Below are 17,914 nucleotides of genomic sequence, written 5' to 3'. Positions count from 1 at the left end.
TCTTCTTTTTTTTTTTTTTATCACGTTTCCTAGACTTTCTGCCATCTCGAGCCGGAGAAGTGGTCTCGATCGAGCCGCTTAAAAATTTCCGGCGTAATTTAACGCCTGAACTGTCGTTTTAAGAATTTTTCTTCTCGATGACTATCGGAGCGAGCCTGCACTTTGCGCAATCACTGAATTATAGCAGGAATAATACATCGCGGCTTATCACCAGTTATATCGCATTGGACTCGTACGAGCATTGAAATACGGCTGTAAATCCCCTTAGACACGCGGGATGAGCAAGCGGTAAGTAGACCAGAAAAGTTAAACGAGCCGCGATTTGGTCATCGCCGGCGTTTTAAGGCCAGCGGAGAGTTCGCCGTTTACGTAATCGATATTGCAGTTCCGCGGACTGCGAGAACGGCAATGCGCGACTGAAGGTTGCCCAATGTCGTTGCGTGGCCCTTCGCCTTTTTCGCCGGCCGAACCGGTCCCGCTTTTCTTCTATGATTTTCTTTTCGTTCAATTCGTTCATACGTTTTAGCGCAGCACGCTCCGCGTGCGCCTACTAAAAGTGCATCGGCACGCTCGCGCGCAAATCCTTGCGCGTCCCGCAACACGCGGACCTCGAATTGTCCAGCCTTAACGCGGCGCGTACTTCACGTCGCTCATTAACGCGGCGCGTGATTTATTGAAACGAACGATTGTTTGTCGTTTTGCAGAACGCGGTATCAATGCTGCTGGGCCGGAATTATATAAAAATCATGTTGCATCGCATCGTTTACCGAGAATCTGGGTTAACGATCTAAGTTTCTATAAATATTTCTGCGTTGCTTAAGTGAAAGTATCACGCGCGGATTTTCTTTTAAAGATCAGCTCTAGAATTAGAACTTTTTTTTTTTGCGAACTTATTCACACGTAAGCGCACGATTGTGCCAGACGGGAGCTCGTCGGTATGCGTTCGCCTTTTAAATTATCATAATCTATTCAGCTTCCTAGTACACGTTCAGAAAGGATTTCTGATACCAAGACAAAAAGTATTCTTGACATATTTAATCTTATTACAATATCAAGTAGCATAAACAAGATTAAGATTAAATCATAAATTGCTGTTCTTCTTTCTTGAATTAAATAAGATTGATTTATTATCTTGAGACAAAAGTAATATAAGCTTGTAATATATTTTCACGTTTAGAATATATTTTATTCTTAAGATGGTGTTCTGTTCATTACCCGCCGCTACATGGCGTGCTCTTGCGTTTTCTTGTAAATAAAATGCACTATCTAATGAATAAAAGAGGCTCGCCTTTTAATAAAAGAGCGCGGAAGGAAATAAGATTTCGTCATTGGCATATTACATATTAGATTGAAATATGTCAGTCTATAAAAGAAATCGAGAAAAACAAGAACTATAGTACATACGTTAATATGTTAGTGTTAGTATTAATGTTTTAAAGTTGACCCTTCCAAAAATAAGATCAATTTTTTAGACTAAGATCTCAAGATCGGTCTATTCTTAAATCCAGAATATTATAAAATTGTCACACTAAATCATTCTAAGAAAATTAATAGGATAGCATCAAAAATTATTTCATTCTAGATTTCAGAACTTTCCGTTTAAGAATATATGATAAATATGATTGGCGCTATATCGATCCTATTTTATGATAGATCAAAGAGTAATAGCATGAGGTTCAGAAATCATTTCTGCGGGTGTACAGAACTATAAAATAAGTAGAATAAATAATGGAAGTTACAACTAAATATATAACTTATTATTGGTTTTTATTATTACTAATAGAATAGAAATTATTTATTTTTATCTTTGAAAATATGATCTGTATTTTATAAAGCGGAAGAGTGAAACTTTAGAAAATGCCTCGTGTTTGAAGCACGCAAAGCCCTTTATACATCATATTCACCTCAATTTAACCAATATCACCATAATGATGGTAAGAGTTCGATTATCAAGAGTTCTCTAGGGGAATATTTATCGTCGTAGACCGACAAGGTTAATAGCGGCACGTGTTTCACACGAGACATCCGGTATGCGCATGTGAATCGCGAACCGCGGGCCGGTTAAAGTTTCATCTCTCGGCGCCGCGCCGGGCACGGAACCGTCGAGTCAAACGGTACTTGTTATATAGAGAAAGTCCCGCGAGAGTGCGAGATAAGGAGGATGAGATCTGGTGAAGATGGAGAGAGGAGGGACAAGGAGAGAAGAGAGAAACGCCGGTGTAGCCGGTGTCGTCGGCGCCGCGCGGGATTCTCTCTCAATGGGAGAAAATTCCGATGATGATGACGAAGGTAACATCCGCGCGCGGCGGATGGCTCTACGAGTTTAGTGGGTAAGTGGGTCGTGCCGTCCGGTTAATTACCGATCGGCCTCTCGGTGGTGTATCACGTCGCATGCGAGATATTTTCGCCGTCCGTCATTCGCGGCCGTTGTCATGCCTGAAGAGAAGCGGCTCTCTTTCCTTTTATTTTCCTCGACCTTTCCTTCTAACCGCGGTCCATATTTCGTACTCTCTCAAGCGCGACTCCTCTTACTGTACGCGCGTTCCTTTTTACTTTCAGGACTCGCGCCTCGAATCGCCACCGAGATTTGCTTTAACGCGCCGTACGGACGATGGTGTATCACTTTTTCCACTCGAACTAATTGTCAAAATGTCATCTTGGTATAGAGATATTCAGGATATTTTATGTTACCTCCTTAATCTGACTAATCTCTAATTACTATGTTACTCACTAAAAAGTGATACAGATTAATGTATATTTAAAATATATGTTTTATTATTATATAATCAATATTTTATTTTTTTACAATATAGAAATCTTTTGTTATTATATATATTAACATTCGACCACTAATAATTTTATTTGTTAATTAAAAATTATGTATCAACGATTTGATTTAATTTAATTCGATTCGACGTTCAAAAATTCTGATTTGCACATCTCTACTAACAACTACTTTCCGCATTGAAGAAGAGATTAGAAGAGCAAATATTTTTCTTTACACCGTATGTTTTTCTAAAAATATTTTGAATATATACCGTAATAATTTGTATCACGAAGATTTCATGTTGTAATCTCTGTCGATTTATTGCATTCCGCCATCTTTCTATTCAGTAGAAACGCAGCCATAAAAGCATTAGTCGATTGAATGGTACCTGTTACGAGTAGTCGCTTAGTAGGTCTGTTAGCTTTTGCAAAAGAATGCGATTGCGTTTCGTTTAATCGCGAACAGTAAATTAAGGAATTGCGGTCGACGCAGCATATTGACCGGATTACAATTGTGTCAAGAAAATACATCCGCGCACGAAAAATCTATCAGAGCTAGCGTTAGTGCATAAGTGCGACAAAAGGACAAGTTTACCTTTCGCCGAGTGCTTCATGGACTGCTTTCATCATCTTTCTTCTATCTTTATGTTTACTTTTGCAAGCGCTCAGCAAACAAATGTCGTTAAATGTTGTACTTATAAAATTATTTACAAAATTGCTATATATATATATATATATATATATCTTTTTCTACGCTTCAAGAAGCAATCTAAACTTATGATTAACTATTTATTACAACACTTGAATGCATATAATAAATTACTTAATTTCATGTGATTAATTATATATTGTACAAGCATTGAGCAAAAGCAGAATTTAAGATCTTTTTTTATTATTCCATTGCATTTATAAATAATACACGTCTTTTTTTGTCAATCTTTTAATTATGCTTGTTATCTCGTTTTTTAGTCATTATCGAAAGATCGAATATTTGAGTGAAATATCTTGATCCGCATGAACGGCACATGATGAACGGTTTGGTCTACAATCTTTGATTTATGGTACACGATCATGGTTTCCTTGCGATAAGGCTTTCCTTTTGAGAAATAAACGCATGGCGGAATAACAATAATAATAATATTACATTAATGATTGATAGAATATCGTATGCTCGTTTGCATATCTCATGTTTTAATGTTTTAAGCAATTTTTCTTTAATTCCTGAATCTTTAGATTGCCATTGGTGAGAGTCGAAGAAGAGTGTGCTAAGTAGGTAACGCTATTAATGTGACGCGTAATACGCCTTCGGTGATTCTCTCATGGTTTTTGTGTCAGTGAATTTTTATCACGATGCCACTTTCTTATCTTCTTACTCTATCGGATTCTGTACATCATATCACATTTTAAATCCCGCAATTTATTCCCGTAGATATAAGGAATAATTTTTATTAAATCGCTCGGCTGTAATATATACTTATGATTTTTATGTACATAGTTTGCCTCATCAAAAAATAAAATGTTATTTTATATTATAATTTTATGTATTCATGTATTATTTTAATATTGCATAAACTTTTGATAGAAAAAAATTAAGCTGCAGCCGATAATCAAAGCGTGGCAACATGCATTCTATCATTTTTGACAAATCGAAAAATCTGCCGTTAATTAAAATTTGCATTGTAACTCCAACGTTCTTCCGATGAATTTTTAATAAATTTTTAATAAACAGAATTTTCGGAAAGAAATATAATTTTGATATAATGCATTTTTTTTATTGAAAATTGATGAAGTTTGTATTATTTTCTATCTACTTTCTTCTTTTCAAACAATGTTTTTCACCTCTTCGGAGAGATTTTTCAATATTATGAAGTCGTTTATTATGCTTATTATGATTAATTAACTGTCGTAAAAGAGAAAAAACGCAGCATTTTGATTAATATTGTACATTATTATGTATTGTACATAATTATGATAAATTATAAGCTTCTATTTTGTCTCGAATTTACGAATATATGCTTGTCAAGTATTTTCATTTCTTCTTCTTCGATACTCATCTAACGGCACTAGTTTAACGTCTCTGCACAACGACTCTCACTGCCGCTCCCCATCGATTCGCCTTCGGCGCTTGCTCTTCCTCGATTATCATTCTACGCGGCCCGGAAATGAGCATCCTATATCATGAAACGGATTCTTTCTCGGTTTATCCGTTAAGCGTCATCGTATAACTCTTCTCTTACATGGCAAAAAGAACGGGGGAGAGGGGGGAGGAGTATTATTCGTTAATTTCTCTGTGCTACTAGCCTGTTCTTGCGTGATCGAAATGTATCGACTTTTAAGAACCGTTTTCACCGTCTGACGAGAGTAACGACGGCATTTATATAGAAATACCTAGGGGGAAGCGCAGATTTACGATAGCATTAGTAAAATGATGATGTAGTGCAAATAAATTAAAAATAAATTTAGACATAGTTAAAGCCTGAAACATGTTTAACGTTATTTAACGTTCGTGTTGGGAAGGTCAAGTTGTAGGCAAAATCAAAAATTAGGAAAAATAGTAACGGTAGCATTAAGGATATAAATGTTATAATATCGCAGTGCTTTCAACGAAGTAATTGATAATTGTCATAAATTTTACCATAGTAATGAAAAATTAGAGAAGGAAAATAAATAAAAAAAAGAAAACACAAGAAAGATTAAATTTATTATGGAAGAATATTCGAGTCATATTCTGGGTTTGCGGTTCTGAGTGATCTGATAAAATGTTAGTACGACTTTTGCATTTCAATCTACCGCTGAAACAAAATCGTAATGACACTGGAGTCGTACAGCTATTGTAAGATACATGTTTATTATTCTAAATAAAAAAAAATTACGCACACTTCTCGCTCGTTTTAATTTTACCCCCCCCACATAATACCTCGTATTTTTTCTCGAGTTTCCGTGTTAAACATTTCTCTTCGGTGCAAACGCAAAAAAAAATCTGACGATTCGATCGCAACACACATTTCTCTTTTCACGAAGAAAGTAGATAACGAAGCGATTCGTGCACCTGTCTTCCCCCCTCCCCAAATTTATGATCAAAGTTAAGCGCTCCAGACGGTTTTGTCTTCGGTCGCGGAATAAAGCCAGGTGCAATCAACAAGCGCGTTGTAAAACTATCGTACGTCACCGTTGTAGTTCCACTTTCTTTGCGCGGATAGCACTTTTGGGGATTTAATTGTAAGGCGTGCTGCACAGTTTTCCAATTCGTCGCACTAACGTTTTACGCAGATATCGACGCGCCGATTAGCGAAACATAAAAGTTGCGCCCGGTTTTTTTGTCCGACGTGAAAGCACGTTTTTTGAATAATATTGTTTCCACGTTAAAATGTTTCCCATAACACTCACTAATCTTATACTGCTTATTTATGAAGAGGATGTGTTTTTGCGGCAGTTGGTTTGGAAAACAAATCAGATAATTTAGAGAAATGTGGAGCAATAAAAGATTTGAAGTAAATTGAAAGGTACAAAGTTCTCTGTAAAAAGCATTTGAAAACGAAAGAGAAAAGTTTTATTTGCAAGAGCTACATTTTCATCTAAATTAGAAAATAATTTATATACCTATATGGCGTATGTTTTTAAGTGAAACATCTTTTTGACGCTGAATCTGACATATTACATTTGATTGAAATCCAAGGCTCTAGATATTAAGATTAAATCATATCAATATTGCATAGATTCAACATAGATTGGCAACTGATACGCAAATTTTAAATAATATTTAAAAGATAATGCAAGAGACGAAAGTTACGTTATAACAACTCGAAAGTAATTATTTGCAATTCTCAAGTGTTTTAATGTCCTCGATTTGGATAAATGCAACGGTGCGTTACCGCTCTTTCGACATTCTGCAGTCGGAGAGATCTTAGCCTTGACTAGAGTAAAATATCTTCAAAGCTTTGCACAGGCGTATTGTGTCACATACATGAAATCGTTCGCTAATCTTTCATGTAAACGCAAAATTTACTTTTTTTTTTCATTTTCTGCGTGACGCTAATTATTTACCTCGGTGGAAACTAACGAGATTAAAGTACTTAATTAGCCACGACTATTTTATTATATCTCTTCATTTAAGGTCTAACAAGGCAATGAAACTCTTAAGAATTCTATTAAAACTAACGAGCACAAAGAGAGCAGCACGCGTTTAAATACTAGAGTTTTTAAAAATTGTTATTCCTTTTTTTTATATTAACGTTGAAAGAAAAAGATTTTACAATTGAAATAAATAAAAAAACACTACGATTTATAAACAGTTTTATGAAAGAAAATATCTCAACAGTATATTTAAATTAATTATAAAAAAAGAATAATTTGTCAGAGATGAAAAAGATATGGTAACAATTATCCAAGGTTATAATCACAGATCACATTTCAAGGAGATCTAAAAAACAAGGAAGAAAGTAAAAAAAAGCAAATTCTAGTTCTTGCGGAATAAATTAATATTCACTACGCGTCTTCGGCTACTATAACGAGCAATTATATTACGCGATTTAGTTGTAATCGCAGTTGAGGTGAATTGTTCCTAATTTTAAGCGGAAATGTTATCACGGTGAAACACACGAGTTTCAAACAAAGAGCATCGAAAATTTGTCAATATCCGTTAGTGCAAGTAACATAACGTTCACACGATGTGGATTGTTATACATTGAAAAATAATAATTTTATTATTCTCATTTTAAGTTGTCAGTAAATATTAAATTAAATATTAAATTAACGTACATATAGATATATGTCTTTAGACTTTTATCTTTTTACTTTTTTTGCCTGTTAATTGTTAGCGTATATGTATTGTATTAATGAATAATTATTACTGTTTACCATCATTATTTATTCGTATTCTAATAATAGAGACGATAATTACGCATCTACTGATCGATTAACGGATCTTTTCTCGTATCGATGTTGTTTTACTATTATTTTCTATATCATTTGACACGTACTTTAAATATAATTTTATACAAAAAACGAAAAAAAATTTAATATAATTTACAGATTAACATTTTTTTTGTTTTTTATATAAAATTCTTACGTGCGTATTATGTTACCGTCTGTACTTTAATTGTGGAAAAGGATTTTTAATTCTGTAAATACAATTAAAAGATTAATGAATTGGAAATAATCAAAATAATTGGTAAAACAGGACAGGTTCAGCACCCCTTTAACTGGTACTACGCACTTTGAAAGGGTCATTTCTGTTTTCTTCAGATACGCGAATTCATGTACGTCACGCAGTTAAGAAACTGGCTTGAAAACGGTCCAGCGACCTTGTGCCGAATATTACAACGTGTTTCGAGTCTGTTGTGTAATGTGACGTATTTCACGTGCTTGGATATATACGTGGGGGTTATATTAAGGTAGGTAGTTGACCATGCAAAGCGAATGCGCCGGTATACAACAGATCTGCGAGTTAATTTCTGTCAGACGAGCAAGGTTTCTGTGATATTTTCTGTCCTTGCCTATCTTTCCTACCTGCCAAATATATGCAAATATTAATGACAGAGTGGGGTGTTTTTAATTAAGGCAACTACGACTTTTTTAGTGTGTGAGTAATGGCAACTGTATTTTGCGGATGTGCTTTGCGGCGCAACGATTCTCAATTGTGAAATGCAGGTGAATTGTTACTCATAAACTTTCAAAAAAAATCATATCTGAACGTTATACAGGCTAACTAAATAATTGCTATGATTTGTTGGACAATAATTATTTTTAATAAAATTATGCTTAAAAAAGCCTTTTTTATAATAAAGGGTTATACATTTTTAATATTTTCCATATCTTTAGAACTTTATTATTATTTGAATACACAAAATTAATTAAAGAATGCGTAAAAAAAATCAGCAATATAGTTTACAAAGAAAATGTATTAAACTTAATTTACTCAGAAAGCTTAACAATAAATGTTTTACTTTTAAAAATACTTATTTTAATAAATGGATCTTTCTTGTTGTTAAAACATCACACTGTATGCGAGAAAGATTGCACATAATAAAAATTTCGCAAGATGCAACCGATGACTTACTTTCGGCAGAGCAATACATTAAAGTATTATGGCAATCTGATAATTAATTTCAAAACGGTGATTAATATTTTTGAATATCTTTTTAAAATATATGTCAAAATGTAATGTGTAGTCACATAAAAAAGATAATTAATTTTATTTTATCGATTATAAATTACGCGTGCGAGCAGAGAATACGATTTAGACAATAAATATAATTTAGACAACAAAATTATTTTGATTAATAGAATAATTTAAATCTTATATTGAATAAATTTTTGCATATAAAATAATACAAGCGATAGAAATAATTTATGTTAAAAAGATACAGAAAGTATATAGAAAAAAAATTGCCCATGTACGATCATATATATTTATGATTATGATATTATGATCATGTAATATAATTAATTATACATGGGCAATATATTTATACATGGCTTTTTGTAAAAGAAGCAATGCAAAAATTATTCTTTTAATTTTGGTTTTTGTTATTTCAATATAACTATTATTTTTTTATATTAAACAAAAATTTTACAAAAAAAAAGAAACTAATATAAATGTATATAGATATATTTTATACGTATTTATAAATGTTTTTATATGATAAAACTTTTTACCTGGCAGAGTTTAGTAAAAATTTCAAAAAAATTAAAATTATTAATAAAATTTAAATTGAAAAAAAAAATGTATATATAAATGCATTAATATCAAAATGAACTTAACCCTTCGTACGGCTTTTTTTCACGGATTCGGTATGAATAGTTCAGCTAAAGATTAGTCCGCGCTATATGGACGATGGTAAACGTCACTGGTTTTTGTCACTCAAGAAAAAGACCCGAAACAGGAGAAAATACTGATCTTTTTCTAATAAAAATTCATTTTTATATTCCCTCCCGTAATACACAATGGTCTTCTATCATTTGGCTCTTTGAGCTGTGTTCTCGTCCGTTGCCTCATAACATAGTTTAATCTTTCTTGAAGAGTTGATTTGTACAATTTATACGAGGATAACTCACGCACACGTAGTTTTTCACAGCTTAGGTTTTTATGGCTCGCGCGCCGATCCGTTTAAGGAGTCGGCCCGATTTCTCGCCGCGGAAATTCGTTTTCGGTCGCCGTCCAGCGACCGTTCGCGCTCGGTCGAACGTTCCGCTCTCCACCCCAAAGTTTTCGAAACGCGCTTACCTTCCACTCACTCTGCGCCGAGATCAGAAAAGAAACTTGGCCGGCACTGTGCACTTCACCACTCCTGTAGCGTAGCTATTCTGCCACCGAAATCACCGAAATGCGTGTGCCCTGCGTGATTCAGCGGCGCCGCATCAAACCGAGTTACCCATCAGACGAATCATCCGAGATCCCGCTCACTTGACTCTCCGCACTGTACTTCCCCGTATCCAGCGTCCGGTACCGGACGGACGCCTTCGTCGATCGGCAAATGGACACTTGGATTGGATGCCGATCGCGAGGGAAGTCCCTTCTTCCGGCAGGCGAAGGGTCGCGAAGACTTCGAAGGGAGGCTCTCGTTCACTGTGTCACGCGGTCCTCCTCTCGCGGGAGAGGGGGGGGAGGGAGTCAGGATCGAGCGAGGCACACTTACATGTGGATGCTACATGTGTCCCGCGAGATCGCATACGCGGTCGCGAAAGTCGTACACCAAGTACTATAATCGATCCCAAGGGCGATTATTAGGTATCGCGCGCGTGTCCGATGTGTGCGACGCGTGTACGCGCGTGCGACGAGGGCGTGCGTACGTGAGCTTATGGGTCCAACGGCCGATGCTGCGGGAATAGTCCGCCGCGCGGTGGGCCCGCGGTTTAAGTATTGGTAAACCTAAGTGGGGTCCAAGCGCTCATGTGAGAGGGGCTGCACACCGAGGCCTTAGGTGATCGTCTGCGAACTCCGCGCCGCGGTCAGTCAAGGTCGCTTCACTCAGGTGGCCGTCCGAGGGGAAGTGGAAAGGTATCTTCTCGACGGTGACGGACTACGGGCGTGAGATCCTTCGGCCAAGGTCACGTGCCATTTCAAACTCCGCTACACCTCCGGTCGAGGATGCGAAGATCGCGTGGCTGCCGAGGCCAAGGGGTACACGTACTTCCTCCGCACTTCCCTCGTTTTTGACAATTTGGCAGTTGTCGCTGTCAAATGATCTCGTACTTTTTCCTCATTCATATTATTTTTGCGTACAAATGATTACTTTAGCGGTTTTCAATAAAATTAAAGAAAGTACAGGTCATCGTAATTCATTCTTTATTACTCGTACGCGAAAATAGTTAATTTTATTTGAAAATTGACGGCTAATTTTAATTCTACCATGATTTAAATGTTCTCAGTTTTACAAAGTTATTTTTTTATTGTTCCTATACGTGTATAATACAATATTTATCGTTAATGTGTAATACAGAAAATATATCAATAAAAAATAGGCATGTAACATTGTTTTTTAATAAATTAAAGTCTTATATTAATTAAAAACAAAATGCAAATAGTTTTTATCGAATCATTAAAGATAAACTAGATGTTTTAGAAAAAATTAAATTTTAAGAACAAAAGTAAATATTACGAAAAATAAATATTATTTAGTTTTAGTAATATTATTTTAATAGAAATTTTTAATTAAATTAATAATGATTGCACGCAAAATAATATTAAAAATATTGTCAAAAATAATCTTGACATTTTTTAAACAGTAACATTATGGTAATGACTTTTGGAAAGATACCAATCTTAAATAAAAATATATAAGAAAGCAACACTATTACTTTTCTTGCTGCTAATTGTTACATTATTATAAATACAACATTATTATAAGTAATTTTATACAAGTAAATATAATTATTATATGATATTAACAAAAAATTTAATTTAATTGGTAAAAACCACTATAACAAATGAGATATAAAAACGAGAAAGCGATGTAAAGTATACGAATTACGTTAAAATTAATATTAACGTAATGGAAAAGCCCGAAACCAAAGATTATATCTTAAGAATATATATATTGATGTATATTGATATACGTTAACAATAATATTGCTGCTAATAGCTACTTTTTGTATCTGAGCTCAGGTTTGTAATTCTAGGAGGAAACTGTTTACATGACAGAAATTGTTGATGAGCCTTTTTTCCTCGACAATACATTTTTCTCTTCATATCTTACAAGAATCTCTTTTTTTGCTTCGTTTTATTTATTATATATCTGTAAGTTTACTTTTTATCTAATTTCTCATTAAAAGGAATGATTTTGCAATAACAAACAAATCTTCAATAATTATAATCTTTATAATGCATAGATTATATCTATTTTTAGTGTGCACCTTCCTACATTGCGACCAAGAATATTTCGAAGAGACAAAAAGTGTTATATCAGAAAAAAATGGAAGATTTAATTGTGAATTAAAAGCAAACGACGTGTATATGACGCGCGCATTCGATCTCCATAATTAACACACACACTTGTACCTAAGACTAAAAACTACGTATCAAATAAACGTCTAGTAATTTTGAGATACCTTGAAACTTTTTTCTCCTGTTTGTTAAAATATATAAGTATTATAAATCATATTTAGCAAGATGAAACTTCAAATGTCAGATTTAATTTTATTGACGGACTTCACTATTTCTTGAAGTCGAGATGGGCGAAGTACCAAATGACAGAACACGAGTTGCATTTCAAAACCGAGGTCAAGAAGGTTCCTTTTTGTACCCGGTAGCATCATGATTAAGGATACAAGATAAACTAATTAGTCCTTGGACTTTGGCTTAAGAGTCCATTCGTTTGTTTATCCGCTCCTCTTAAAAAATTAATTCGTCAAAATTCTCAATGACGTGTAACTAAGGCACGTTTACTTTTGCCTACCAATATTTATAGGAGGATAAATCATACAGTTTCAGCAAAGTATAGTTGACGTAATAGCGAATCAGAGAGATATGATTCACGAATATATTTATTTAGAGATCTATCGGGATCTTGGTTCACATCCAAAGTTAATTAATTTTGAAAGATATAAACAAAGGCTAATGGGATTAAAGATTCATTAATTTTATTTTAACGTGTCTCGTGCAGCATATGAATTGATGATTTTATGTGTCAGTTATAACTCGAATGTAATACTAAAATTATTAATTCGTTGCTGAGTTTATAATGCCGTGGTAAAAAATTTTACAAAAAAAGAAACTAGTATGAACATATATGGACACATTATATATATGTTTAAATTTGTCTTGTATATGTAAATGTAAATGTGGATGTATTATAAGTTCATTCTTTTATTCTTTTGTAGGAAATTATATGAAAAATTTTTTATCGGAGCAATACAGGCAAATAAAATATATTAAAAAAAAAAAAGAATTGTTTTTGTAAGGAATCGACAGTTTTTATGTAAGATTTCGTAAGTTTTTTCTTAAATATTGCAAAATTTTGAAAGAATTTAGGGAGCACTCTAAGAAATGTGCATTCTAACGTCTTCAATGTCTTTTAGATGCCTTTTGCATTGTTGCGTTTTTCACTAAGTTTGCTTTCCGGTTTTTTGCTGGGATATATATAGTTCACGTAACGTGGGTTATGGGTTTTCGGTGCTGGCGGATGGAATTTGGAGCACAGCCTAATTCTTGCCGGTCGATGGATAAGTAATCGCATTCTCCTCGTTTTCCATGCCCCTAGTTTAGGCCCTAAGCTCCCCTCCACGTGCTCTCTTGCTGCTCGGCGCAGTTCGTTTTCTCTAGTGTTTTTCCTCTAGCCCTCTGAGCTTAGCTACTTCCTTCCGAACCAGAACACGCTTTCTCTCTGTGCCGGCAACATCGATTCGGTACTTGCTATTACTAAAGTTCTAAACCCGGACGATTCAGCAGTCCTTTTCAATAGTAAATTGTGAAACAAAGTGAACATAAGATTGTGAGAGAAGAAGCAAATAAAGTTCATTAAAATTAAAAGCAGGGATTCATTGTCCTGACCGCCCGTCTTCCGAGGAAGCACGTCCGGCAAGGCACGCGCGGAAAGCGCTCGACGCCACGTGTTAGAGTCAGCTCACAACAATTACGCAACATGCATATTTCCTAGATTCTTGCTTTATTTAAGTTATATCTGCATTGACGTTAAATGAAGACAAAATCTATAAAAAATATATATTAACGTCATAGCTTGAATTCATTATTTAACCGTTACGCCTTGCACTATAATATTGATCATTTAAAAGATCAGTATTATAATATATGTGAAAATACAATAGAAAAAACTTATTTACTGCTTACATACTCAGTTTTTTATGTCTTTGTGATTTAAATAACGACGTTTAATGTTGTAATATACTGAATGCATGTTTTTTAGATAAAAAATGCAGTAAATTAAAAAAAATAGTTGTATAAAATATTTTTTAACGTTTCATACATGTATGAAGATTGTAAAATTGTTAGATATTTCGTAAACTTCGATTTTTAATAAATTATACATTGAAAAAAGAAATTATATAGTATTCAAAAGCAAATGTCATTTGTAACATTTTTATTATTTATTGGTTATAAAAAAATGATGATATGTTTCTATAGAATACATATTTTTTCATAAATTGGTTTATTTACTAAAAATAAAACTTTATCTCATTATTTAAATAAGAACTTATTTTAGTGAAATAAACATTATATCCTATAAATAAATTTTGACATACCTTTGTCTCAGTTTATTAAACTTTTAAATGTTACATCACAAAGCAGTATCTTTAAAATGCCCGTTACTTTCTTTGTTCTTAGCTACATTATTGCATTCTTTACTTATTTCTATTATACACGAGTAAGTAAACACTTGATGCAATCTTGCATCGGGCAAATGATCAAGAAGTTAGTGCAAATTGGACAAGTAGCAATTTCATCATATAACGTTTTGACAAACAAAGAAACTACACTACTTTGTATAGCGTACTCTAGCACTTAAAAAATTATAGCGATAAATTGTACATTGTTTATTAAGCTATTTTTTGTTGATATTGAAAAACATTATTTTAACATTCTATAAAATCTTATTTTTTATTAATATTAAAATTTTAGCTAATTGAAAATTATATCAAAGGGCATAGCGGAATAAGCAGGTGAAATCTGCCCCCGCACCAATTAAGCTCAAATTGAATCAAGCTCAATTGAAACAGCTGATGTTATTAGTTGGCACCCTTGAGGTGTAAAACTTCCCCAAAAATTAACTACAAAATTGCATTTTTGGGGGAGTTATGGAGAAAGAAAGAAAAATTAAAAAAGCGGTTTTTCTCGAAAGCGATTGGACCGATTTTAATGAAAAAAATATATGTTGTAAACATCGTTTAGACAAGTTTAAGAAAATAAGTAATTTTTATGATTAAAAAAAATTCGATAAAAAATTTTTTGAATTCTTTATGAATTTTTTTTAGAGTGTTATTTCTGAGATACCACTTTTATATTTTCACGAAATATTGTTAGATTCTCTACTTTAACACGTATCTTTTTCAAATCAATCGAAGTGGTGTAACATGGTTAAAAATAATTCACGCGCTGGGCGATCGCGCTGCGGCGCACGACAATTGTTGTCATGTTGAACTTACATACTAGCCTTGTTGCAGTGTTGCAATGTTTAGTTGCCAAGAAAAATTATAATATAATAATATATAATATAATAATACATATTTCCAGGTCTGCAGTTAGCCTATAAGACATATAGTTTATCACGAGGAGGTTGCAGTACGTTTTTAAATTCAATATCCAGAACCAAAACTTTGCATATTTGTAGCTATTCAGTTTCAATAGCCAAAGTAAAAGGATAGTTTTGCCGAAAACTCTCTTTCTAAAGTATAACGTCTAATGATCTTTTGGATTTTCCGGAAATGACCGAAAAAGATATGAAAATTTTATTTACCGGTTTGTACCAACTTTCTCAAGCCGTGTCGTATTTGGCAGAGATGATAGACAAAAGTGCATTTTTATCGAAAGATTGTATATTATAAGAAAAATCTAAAATCTAAAATATTCAAGACGTTTCAATGTCGGCAAGGACAATTGTGCGGTACGAATGTACTGTAGGAAAATCTGTTTGTCAGCGAATAACTAAATGTGTGTCAGGCACGGTTACGAAGAATTTTGCGAAGAACTACAGCAGACAAGAACCTGCTGGGCACCGACCAACGTGATGTTCGGTATGTTGGAACTTGGTATTGTAAGAAAACAATCCGCCTACTGCATGATGGAGCATTGAAAATTGTAGTTTGTCAGCAGCACACGATTGAAGCCAAACGAGCGACGTTGCAGTTGACACAATTTCTGCAATTTACAGTCACCGACTTAACCGAAATGAAACATCGAACAATTCTAGGTCATCGAACGAACAACATGTCAATATTTTTATTGTTTGTCTATGCTGTATACATAATCGCGAGTTTTGCGAAAAAAATCAGATCACGAATTTTAGATTTTCTGTTAGAAAATCGAATAAATTTTTCTGTGAAAATAGAATTGAAAAATTTCTAATAATAATATATGAAACAAAAAATGCTAAGGATTATAGTTTTGTTGAGGACAATAGTTTGGTTTTACTTTTATTAAAAATTTGTTTTCACCTTTCTTTGACAGAAAGTTGAAAAATCTTTTATACTAATCTAATTAGTTTAGTGTAACAGCTAATAATTTTGTGACAAATGCAAACTTTTATTAATACTTTATTATTTTAATGCACAATATACTTTTAAAGAGATCGTCTAACAAATTAAAAAAAAAATTTATAATATATTAATATTTTTAAATAATTTTTTTATTTAATATTAATAAATTTGTATGCAAACTAAATTTTTCTTTCTTTTTTATTTTAACTTTTCTTTCATCTTAAGATAATTTATCATTAATAATTATCTAATAGCGAATTCGATTGAACTCACTGATGCACATTAAAGCCGTGGTACATACTTACACATAACAAAAGGTAATGATATGTATTATAATATGTCATTTTTATACTTAGATTAAATATATTAATTTACAGCAGTTTTAATGTGCACTGGTGCGTACTTGTGAAATCCAATATAATTTGTTATAAGTTATACAAAAAAACTACACATTATACAATTTTGTTATGTAATTTAATTGTATAATTTTGATAATATTATAATTGCAAAGCTTATTTTAGATAAGTTTATATTTGTTTGAATTTACATATTGATCTACAAATGCAAGATGTTTGGTTTGGGATAGGTGGCAGAAATAAGGAAGCTTAAAAAAATTATATTTGTTAAAAATTTTTGATTTTTTTGTGGTTTTGCTATGTTTTGGATTTTGTAAAGTTCTTGCTTTCATCTTATCTATAGATTAATCGTTTAATAATCGTGATTCTGTTATTCAGTTTTAACATTGTGCAAAAACACAAATTAATTATTGCTGCTCTAGAAATTTATACATTCAAAAAAATTTAACATCGTGGAAATTCCGAAACGTCATTTCGTATTCTTTTATTCTTTTTCTTTCTTTTTCTCTCTTCCTTTTTCTCAGGATATTATTTTAAATTAATAAATAAGTAGAAATAATTATACTTTATGTTATTTATTATTCTTTGAACAATTATTTTCTCGGAAGAAAAATGTATCAAAAGAACTAATTAATTATTATGAATCGTGCAAAACAGTTATACAAAAAATTAATTAATTTACATGCACGTGGCGCAATATAAAGAAGTAAAAAGCTGATACGTAAATAATAGTATATAGTTTTTAATTTATATTACATTTATTTGCTTCTTTATAATAAAAACATTTAATTATACAAGTTGTTGGAAAATTCTGCTACAGAAATTTAAAAATATATATCACTCAACCGGAAGAAAAAAAAATTACTAATTTTATAAATCAATTTCCTTGCAATTTAATAACAAAAATTGAAAACTTTGATAGATTATATAGATTATTCTTTTATTTGCACATAATATATTTATTTTAACTTATTATTATAAACATGCATAGCAAATTTATTTTGCTTGATAAAATATATTGGATTACACATTTAATTGGCATAGCGATCAATGAGTGAATCGAAAGTATTAATTATCTTTAAAAATCTTTAGTATCTTGTGAACTACTACTCGATGGAGAAGTCTAAAATATTTTGAATCAA

General features: G+C 32.7%; 2 protein-coding genes across 3 annotated transcripts in view; one reads left to right on the top strand and one right to left on the bottom strand.

Moving 5' to 3' along the window:
- Positions 1-17,914, top strand: part of LOC105829987 (elongation of very long chain fatty acids protein AAEL008004) — a 70,582-nt gene that overhangs the window by 19,061 nt on the left and 33,607 nt on the right. The window lies entirely within an intron of this gene.
- LOC105833908 (elongation of very long chain fatty acids protein AAEL008004) overlaps positions 1-17,914 on the bottom strand; it is a 45,090-nt gene that overhangs the window by 21,309 nt on the left and 5,867 nt on the right. Inside the window, exon 1 of one of the 2 annotated variants that reach the window (XM_012676007.3) lies at positions 9,992-11,217. The exons of the other annotated variant lie outside the window; for it this stretch is intronic. The gene's annotated coding sequence lies outside the window, so the exon portion shown is untranslated. Of the gene's footprint in view, positions 1-9,991; positions 11,218-17,914 lie in introns of those variants that run through there. 2 annotated transcript variants of the gene reach the window in all.

This window comes from Monomorium pharaonis, chromosome 9 (assembly GCF_013373865.1).
Source record: "Monomorium pharaonis isolate MP-MQ-018 chromosome 9, ASM1337386v2, whole genome shotgun sequence".
Taxonomy (NCBI): domain Eukaryota; kingdom Metazoa; phylum Arthropoda; class Insecta; order Hymenoptera; family Formicidae; genus Monomorium; species Monomorium pharaonis.
Note: the sequence above shows the minus strand (reverse complement) of the source record. Positions and strands in the feature narration are given on the sequence as shown.